Source organism: Pseudorca crassidens, chromosome 3, assembly GCF_039906515.1.
Source record: "Pseudorca crassidens isolate mPseCra1 chromosome 3, mPseCra1.hap1, whole genome shotgun sequence".
NCBI classification, from domain to species: domain Eukaryota; kingdom Metazoa; phylum Chordata; class Mammalia; order Artiodactyla; family Delphinidae; genus Pseudorca; species Pseudorca crassidens.
This window is the reverse complement of record NC_090298.1, coordinates 65,467,035-65,477,002: the sequence shown is the minus strand read 5'-3', so window position 1 is coordinate 65,477,002 and position 9,968 is coordinate 65,467,035.

The window sequence follows — 9,968 nt, the reverse complement described above, 5'->3', positions numbered from 1 at the left end:
GAACAGTAGAACAGACTAGAGACCCTAGAAATAAATACATGCACATAACGGTAACTGGTCAACAAGGGTGCCAAGAACATACAATGGGAAAAGGACAGTCTCTTCAACAAATGATGCTGGGAAAACTGGATATCCACATGCAAAAGAATGAAATTGGATCCTTATCTCACACCATATACAAAAATCAACTCAAAATGGATTAAAGACTTAAAACCTAGAAGAAAGCATAGGGGAAAAGCTTCAGGACATTGGTTTTGTCAATAATTTTATGGCTATGCTCCCAAAGCATGAGCAATAAAAGCAAAAACAGACATAGGACTACATCAAACTAAAAAGCTTCTACACAGCAAAGGAAACAATCAACAGAGTGAAAAGGCAACCTATAGAATGAGAGAAAGTATTTGCAAAACATACGTCTGATATAGGGTTAATTTCCAAAATATATGAGGAACTCCTACAACTCAATAGCATAAAACAAATAACACAATTTTAAAGTGGGTGAACGATTTGAATAGACATTTCTCCAAAGAAGACACACAAATGGCCAACATGTATATGAAAAGTGCTCAGTGTCATTAATCATCAGGGAAATAAAAATCAAAACCACAAAGAGACATCATCTCACACCTGTCAGGGTGGTCATTATCAAAAAAAGAAGTGTTGGCAAGGATGTGGAGAAATCGGAACCCATGTACACTGTTGGTGGGAATACAAAATGGTGCAGTTGCTATGGAAAACAATATGCAGACTCCTCAAAAAATTAAAAATAGAACTACCATATGATCCTACAATTGCGCTTATTGATCATTATCCACAAGAATTGAAATCAGGATCTCAAAGAGATATTAGCACTCCCATTTTCACTGCAGCACTATTCACTATAGCCAAGAGGTAGAAAAAAACCTAAGTCTCTGTTCATGGATGGATGGATAAACAATACGTGATATATACATACAATGAAATATTATTCAGCCTTTAAATAAAAAGGAAATTCTGCAATATGTGACAACATGGATGAACCTTGAGGACATTTATCTAAGTGAAATAAGCCAGTCACAAATACTATATGATTCCATTTATATGAGGTGTCTAATACAGGCAAATTCAGAGAATCAAAGAGTGGAATGGTGGTTGCCAAGGGCTGGGGAACGAGGAAATAGGACTTGCTAATTAACTGGCACAAAGCTTCATTTAAGCAATATTAATACATTCTAGAGACCTGCTGTACAAGACTGCATCTATATTTAACAATACTGTACTGCACACTTAAAAATTTGTTAAGAGACTGCATCTCATATTGTGTTTTTATCACAATATAATAAAATTTTAAATAATTAACACAGATGAAAGCCTTTTCTTACTTCAATGCCTAGCTAAATAAAGAATATCTATTGTTATTCCTTCTTTGCCAGCCTCCACTTCAACCCACCACCACCTAAAAAGCATCAAACAAACAACAAAATTCCTAACAGTTGTTTTGTATAAAAACATACAATTAAAAAGTCACAATAAAGAAAATCCTCCAAAATGAAAGTGTCAGCATTTTTTTTTTTAATGTTGAGCCTTCTTTTAATTTACTTATTTTTATTTTTGGCTGTGTTGGGTCTTCATTTCTGTGCAAGGGCTTTCTCTAGTTGTGGCAAGTGGGGCCACTCTTCATCGCGGTGCGCGGACCTCTCACTGTCGTGGCCTCTCGTTGTGGAGCACAGGCTCCAGACACACAGACTCAGTAGTTGTGGCTCATGGGCCTAGTTGCTCCGCGGCACGTGGGATCTTCCCAGACCAGGGCTCGAACCCATGTCCCCTGCATTAGCAGGCAGATTCTCAACCACTGCGCCACCAGGGAAGCCCAAGTGTCAGCATTTTTGACACTTAAGAACCTTGATCTTTTTAATGGCAAACTACTGGTAGCTGAAAGGGGCTATTTGTAAGTGGCATTTCAGAGAGGATGCATTATAGGAAGACTTGGGACTTGACCCTGATGAGATACTACCTTCCTCACTGTCCACTTTGCACAAATACCATCTTCTAACATGGCTCTAGGGAGCCCTATAGAAAATGAGGAGATTAAATCACAATGACTGGGAGAAGTGGGAGAAAACAGAAGTAAGGAAGAAAATTGCTAATAAAAATTATAAAATACAAAAGGTCTGTCCATGCCCCATCTTATTCCTACTTCTCAGCATGTATTTCCTTTCTTCTCTGTTCTTTCACTGCACCCAACTTCCACCCTTAGCCTTTTCTTTTACCTTTCTGTCCTCTTCCTGATTCCATGGAATTTCAAGGAGCAAGACAGGTCTGGGCAGGAGGAGTTTTGTCATAGGCAGTGTTGCCAAATAGAATTCGGGACACTTGGTTAAATGTGAACTTCAGATAAAAAAACAAATAATTTTATTACTAAGTATGCCCCATGTAATACTTGGGACATACTATACTAAGAAATTATTTGTTGTTTATCTGAAAACTAAATTCCACTGGATATCTTGTACTTTTATTTGCTAAATCTGGCAATCCTAGTCTTAAGGACTCTCTGCTACTCAAATTTTAACATGCATACAAATCACATGAGATTTTCTAAAAATGCAAATCCTGATTCAGTAGGTCTGGGGTGGGACATGAGCTTCTTTGTTTCTAACAAGTTTCCGGATGATGCTGATGCTGCTTGCCTGAGGACTGCTCTGTGAGTAGCAAAGATCTAAAACATTGCTCAGTAGAAATAAAATAAGAGCTATTGTACATATGTAATTTAAAGTTTTCTAGTAGCCACATTGAAAGAATTAAAAATAAGCAGGTGAAATTAGTTTTAATAATATATTTTATTTAACCTGATACATCTAAAATATTATTCCAAACATAAGTAATTTTTTAAATTATTAATGAGATATTTTACCTTCCTTTTCTGCCTTAAGTCTGAAATCTGGTATATTGATTTAATCTACACTTATACACATCTCAATTCAGACTAACCAAACTTCAAGTGCTCAATAACCACATGTGGCTAGTGGCTGCTGTACTGGACAGTGCAAACACAGAACATCTCCAGCTGCCCGAGCAATACCTCATAGTCTCCCACAGTAGTAGAAGGAGTAGCTGATCACATTGCTCCTCAAACACCTGGTCAGGAGGAGGTGAGAGCCCAAGCCCATGGTGATCCTGTACTGTGATAATAATGGTTCTGTGAACACTCAGAAACCACAGTGTTAGTCCCTTAGTGCTTATCATGTAACAAACTTTCTTGAAAATACGCTTCCTTTATATTTTCAGGCACATACACATATACAACATTTTTTATTTAAATCAAGTATCATTTTAATGTATTTTATGACTGGATGATTCTAAAATTTTAATATAGCATTCTTGCTGGTGTCGAAATTTTTTCCCACTTGGTTAAGAATATTTAAGGCAGAATAATTAGTAGTTAGTAGGTTTCACACATGTATTTTAGAATAGAAGTCACACTTAAGATGTGATTGTCTGAGAATAGCTCATCTTGTGACTCTGGAGGAGAAAATCAGTGACAAAAAAAATGCTAATATGATAGCTTGCAGACTGCAAAGCACAGGGTATCACCTGTGTGGCAATATACCTGCCTGCTCAGACAGCTAAGGGGTCTCTGTCCAAAACTTTGAAGGTCTGAGGTTTTTCCCAACTTGGGAGCTAACAGGTTAGCCTGTTATGGCTTCATGCATACTAGCAGAAGATAAGACTCATGGGTCAGAGACAAAGGACTTTATTTACTACTCACCACAGAACAAGCAGTATGAGCATCAGTCTATTTGTGTTAGCTCCCTTTGCCCATAAAGCAATATAGGCGGGCCCAGATGGATGCTTGTACACACGGTGGGTTTCATTTCAGGAGAAAAACCCTGAGTTTCCAAGGCTATAAACAAACCTGCCCCTCTGCTAGAGAGAAAGACATTATTTCTACCTTTCAAGGCTGTTCGCTATACAAACATCCTAAAGATATTCCAAAACGAAGAGCAATTAGTGACTTACAAGATAAACAGAAAATACAGAGGTGCATGGAAAATATTCCCTCAACATTTTCCATGAGAGAACAGGAAGTTGTACATCCATGCTGCCTTTTTTCCAACTGAAAATACTTGGATTTGCTTCATCTTCTGATTTACTATATATTATTAAACAAAATGTTACCTGAAAATATGAATATCAAAAATCTATCTTCCATAATCATATATAAGTATACAGAATTGAGTTCTCATGGGAAAAAAATGGATCTATCTTAATTCTAATATTTACTTCAAGGAGCATCTAGCGTTTGTCAGACCACAGTCTCTATTCATCCAAATGCTCTCAGACTGAAAATCGCATTAGTCAAATGTTCAAATCAATTACAATGGTCTTTGCACGCTGATTCAAAATCCAAATCCATATACCTCCTACAAACCTCTGCATGGCCTGGCCCTTGCTGGTCTCTCTCGCCTCATTTATGGCCACCCTTCTTCCACCATGCTCCAGCACACTGGCTTGCACTCAGCTTCTCAACACCCTCCATATGCCAAGCTTTTTTGCACCTCAATGACTCTGCACATATTGTTCTTTCTGTAGGGATCACCTCACACCCCTCTAGCTCTCCCTGCCTTCTGTTCACTCTCATCATAACATATATCACAATTGGTACCAAGACATTTATTTTCTTGTTACTTATTTGCATTGCGTTTCCTCATAAGAAGGCCTGCTCCGTGAGGGCAGGGAACATGTCTAATTAACTGATGTACACCAAGACGCTGCTGGTCCAAGTTGGTGCTAAATAAAGTGTACAGAATAATGAATAAACCTATCAAAAATGTTACATAATTAATTCCCACTTCATGCCACATGGCTGTGACTCCTAGCGCCCGAATATTTAGGCAATTGTAGCTAGAAAATCAACTAATTCAAGTATTCCATCAAATTCAGTAGCTTGAAAATGCAAATGGACAAAACCCACATTACATTAGTTTATTAGCAAAATACCATATTATGTATGTACTTCTTGCTCCTTGTCAGGGGTATGACTCTGTGACGGTTAATGTGTGTCAACTTAACTGGGCTGTTAAGTACCCAGATACTTGGTTGTGTCTCTCAGGGTGTTTCTGAATGAGATGAACATTTTGAATCAGTAGATTGAGCAAAACAGATTGCCCTTTCCAAGGTGAGTGGTCCTCATCCAACCCACTGAAGGTCCAAACAGAACAAAAAGGTAGAGTAAGGGAGACTTCACTTTCTCTACCTGTCTTGTAGCAAGGACATCAGTCTTTTCCTGTCTGACTCAGACTACAAATGGAACTATACAACATTGGCTCTCCTGGGTCTCTAGCTTGCTGACTATAGATGTTGGGTCTTCTTAGCCTCTATAACTGCAAAAGCCAACTCCTATATTAAATCATATATTCATATTCATATGTGTGCATATATATGTATATATCTCCTATTGGTTTTCTCTGGAGAATCCAGACTAATACGGACTCTTTATCCAGTTCAGAGCCTAACTGCTGCCATGATTTCTAACAATTTTCATCAAATCAACTTGAGTTGATTAGAATCAGGTTAGCAAATGAAACACAAGTGCTTTTGATTTAAATGTTAATGTTTCTTACTTGAGATCCCCCTTTGACTTCATGGAATGTGGATAATGTGCCAAATTAGTGGCACACTTTTACATTCTCGTTTCTCAAGCTAAACTGAACCAGGAGGTCTGATGTTTCATAAATCTGTCCATTATGCAAACATTGATTGTCATATGCTAGATGCCAGGTATACAAGGTAAAAAGGACCTAGTCTTCACCCCAAAAAAGATCTCAAACGAGTGATATGCAGAGATGTGAACACATAATTGCTGGGGTAAACACTTTGGGGACGTTTCACCTAGCAAACTTCTCTGAAGTCCCACCTCCACTCCAAGCAACGGCTGATTAGATGAGGGGGAGAGAGGCAGGTATATAATAGATAAAGAGATAAGAGATGAGTCATAACTATCTCCTTTGAAGAGTTGAAGCAGCTTTCCTAGGGAAGAAAATGCCTCTACTACTCTCAAAAATGCTCTCACAGGCACCTGCACAGTCCTCACCTCAACAGACAGGAATCAGAGTTTTAATTCATAAAATAAAACTCACATTGAGAATATGTGCTTTTTGATGTTGCCCTATACTTTAAGCTGCCGTTTATAGAAAGAGCAAAACGGATTCTTTGGACAAAAATTAATACTTCAGAGCATTATGTACAACTACTCGGTAAAATCCAAGATGTTGTCTGCTGCATAATTAACATAAGCCTGGAAATTTTAACTGAAAACCTATATAAGTAAATTTCAAAATTCACTGGCACATAGTACAAAAAATGATCTTATATATGAACTGGTTATAGATTCATTCATTTGGGTTATCTTCATAATCAGTAATGACTGCTAGAACCAACAAGATCAAAAAGTAATGTTTTAGAGCAGTGGAAAAATTACCTCTGTCCTTTGTGTAGCTATAAAAACCCAGAACCCCTCACTTCTTTTCTTCCTCTCTTCCTCCACTTCCTCATTCCTTCTTTTTCTTTTTTTTTCAATTTATGGAAAAAAATCTTGTTTAACCTTATTTAAAGTCCTTTAAACAATAAAAATCTTAGTAACAGAAAATGCTCAAAATTTTACACATTTACTTTCATAAAAGTTTTATATTTATATATTATAATATTATTACATTTAAATAATCTACAAATAGTCCTGGTGAAACTTCATTTTACTATGGAATGAAAAGGCAGAAAGAGTGACACCAGCCATTCTCCATCACAAACATCAACTGGTCCCCACTGAACTCAGACAGCAAAGATTTGGCCCACCTACAGGTTCTTAAACATCTCCAGGGAATAAGATTCTAAAACTTAATGTTCCATTGAGTGAAGAAAGTTATTTTCTTTTCCTAGTGAGAAAAATTATCTTTCATTTCTTATAATTCAAAGGTCCCTGATGAAATAGAGGCCTATTTTCTTTTGTTTGGTTTTCAGCCAAGTTAGAGAACACCTGGAGAATAACTTCTAACATGCATATTAAAATGATAACTCTCTTCCAGGAACTTCACAAAGGGCATCAAAGAACAGCACTGTCAATTCCCCTTAGATCCTAAACAGAGGTTTAATTAAATAACAAGATTTTAAAGATCAGGCTTGAATGTTAGTAAGATTATATGGCAATACACATATTTCTTTAGTTCCACAGAATAGGTATATGAGAAGAAACAACTACATCAAAAAGTAGCTAGAATGAGAGGATAAGAAATCTCATTAATTTTGCATACAGGAAAAGTTGTGTTTAATAATTTAATCAGGTAAAATGAAGCACTCAACACTTATTAATAGTAGTTATACAGAGCGTATACTCACTGGTCTTACTTTTACTGCTTATTCTTCCCCACTTAAAGCTGTTATTTTTTTTATTTTTATTTTTTTGCAGTACGCGGGCCTCTCACTGTTGTGGCCTCTCCCGTTGCAGAGCACAGGCTCCGGACGCACAGGCTCAGCGGCCATGGCTCACGGGCCTAGCGGCTCCGCCGCTTGGGCACGATCCTGTGTCCCCTGCATCGGCAGGCGGACTCTCAACCACTGTGCCACCAGGGAAGCCCCATAAAGCTGTTATTTTATCTTGTCACACTTCCACAGCAACTAATGCCTCCATTTTTATAGCTAAAACACTAGGAGTAACTTCTAACCATTCCAAATGCTCCAGAATCAATTGTCAACATTGTTAAAACTCTTAGCCATTCTTCCCCAAAGCTAACTTCTTGCCCATACAGAACAAAGAAACAGCATCACCCTTGACCTAAGTCTCCTCATCAACTGATCTAATTTATGAAGATCAATCTTTCTTCTTAGTTGGCGGGCTCCGAGAGAAGTCAAATAATAATACTCTTCTGCCCCACCTGAGTGCTAAACTGAGATATAAAACAAGGAGTAAGACAAGCAGAGGCCCAAATACCATCTTTATTAGAAAGGCCAGGTTGGAGGACAAAGCTTAGTGCAGGAGCAAAATGGATTGTAACTGAACCCCTCCCCGCAGAAGACAGACATGGCAGCCTATCACAGCAGCACTAGGCTCTCAATAGGGAAGAGAGGCCTGCCCCAGAAGAAACAGGAGGAAATGTGTGCTCCATGGCAGGCTGGGTCCCAAAAAGGAAAAAAGGAAGAACTGAACATGCCTAAACTATTTTTTCTAAATTTACCACATGAAGAGAGATGTCACCTCATCTCACCTGGCATGGAATGAGTAGATTGGCAGAGAAATAAGGAGTTAAACTAATTTAACACCTTCTACTTGGAGGAAATACTAGGAAAAACTTGTTCTCCTTCCTGCCCCTGTTCCCCCCAACATTTTATGAACTACCAAACAGGATCTTCTGTGACAAAGTGTCTGTCGGTTTTCACATATCTCTAGTAACCCATGGATATGGGGTTGCAATTTATATTAAGAATACTTTAATCTTAACAACTATACCCCTTAGATTTCCTGGTGTTTTACTGGCTAGAAAATTATTTCCCATCAATTTTGCACCACATTTACTTTACATTCATCAAAAATTTTTCTAAACTCTTTAAAAATCAAAATTGTGTCTTATAACTAATCTGGAAACCAACAAATGTGTTCTGGTTAAGAAAGTTAACTTCTTTAAGTCTCAACTTAAATGGTAAAATGGGTCTAATAACAGCACCTACCACATAGGAGTTGTTTTGAAGATAAAAGAAATTATGCATGTGAAATCCTAAGCCTGACACTAAACAGTACTCAATATCTGTTAGATGTTCATGATGGTGGTGGTGGTGATAGTGATGATGATGATGTCAATGATTTTGCTCTTTCCAACATGATCTAACTCCAAATTATATCCTGACCCTTATGACATCTCTCCACCTCCAATGCTACTTATCTATGATCTCTCACCTATTCTATTGCAACAGTCCCCTCCTTGGATAGCCCTAGTCCTCTCTTGTCCCTCTGTGGTGGCCTACCATGGCAGACACAGTGATATTTTTAAGATGCAGATCAGATCTTGTCATTCTTTCACCTGAAGCCTCCAGTGGCTTCTCATCACACTCAGAATAAAACCCAAACTCCTTATCCTGGCCTACAGGTTGGACATGAGCTGATCCTGCCCACCTCTTGGACTTCACCTTCCTCTGTTTTCCAGCTGGCTCACTACACTTTAGCCATGGCAGCTTTCTTTTCCTCTAACTCCTCAAGCTGATTCTTGTTTGGGTACTGTTTTAGAAAATTCAGGGTCCAAGGTCAAAGGAAATTCTGTCTCCTTTCAGGCTCCAAATTACATAATAAGTTCTTTATCACGAAGTAAAAAATTCAAAGCTCCAAAAACAAAAATTAAATCCTTTTTAAAAAATTTTCATAGTAATCAAAATCCTTGGTTCATAACGCATTCTGACCATTGGTTCATGCTTTATTTACTTGTTGGTTTATATAATAATATAATAATTAAACCCACTACCTAAAGTAAACATAACCCAACATCCAACTCTGATCCCCACTCTCTCCACATAATGTCACTATCATCTCGAATACAGGATACAGAAGACCTGAACAGCACTATCAACCACCTTGGGCTAATTAACATTTATAGGACATTCTTCCTCAGCAAAATATACTTTCTTTTCAAGTGTACATACAGAATGCACTAAGAGTGACTATATTCTGGCCCATAAAGCAAACCTCAACACATTTTAAAAATATTGCAATCAAAAAAGGATGTTCTTAGACCATAATGGAATTAAATTAGAAATAAGTAACACAGATATTTAGAAAATCTCCAAATATTTGGAAATTAAATAACACAATTCTAAATAATCCATAGGTCAAAAAGAAAATCAAAAGAGAAATTAGCAGATGTTTTGAAATGAATTAAAATTAAAATATAACATATCAAAACTCACAGCATGCAGCTCAAGCAGTACTTAGAAGGATAGCCATACTACATATA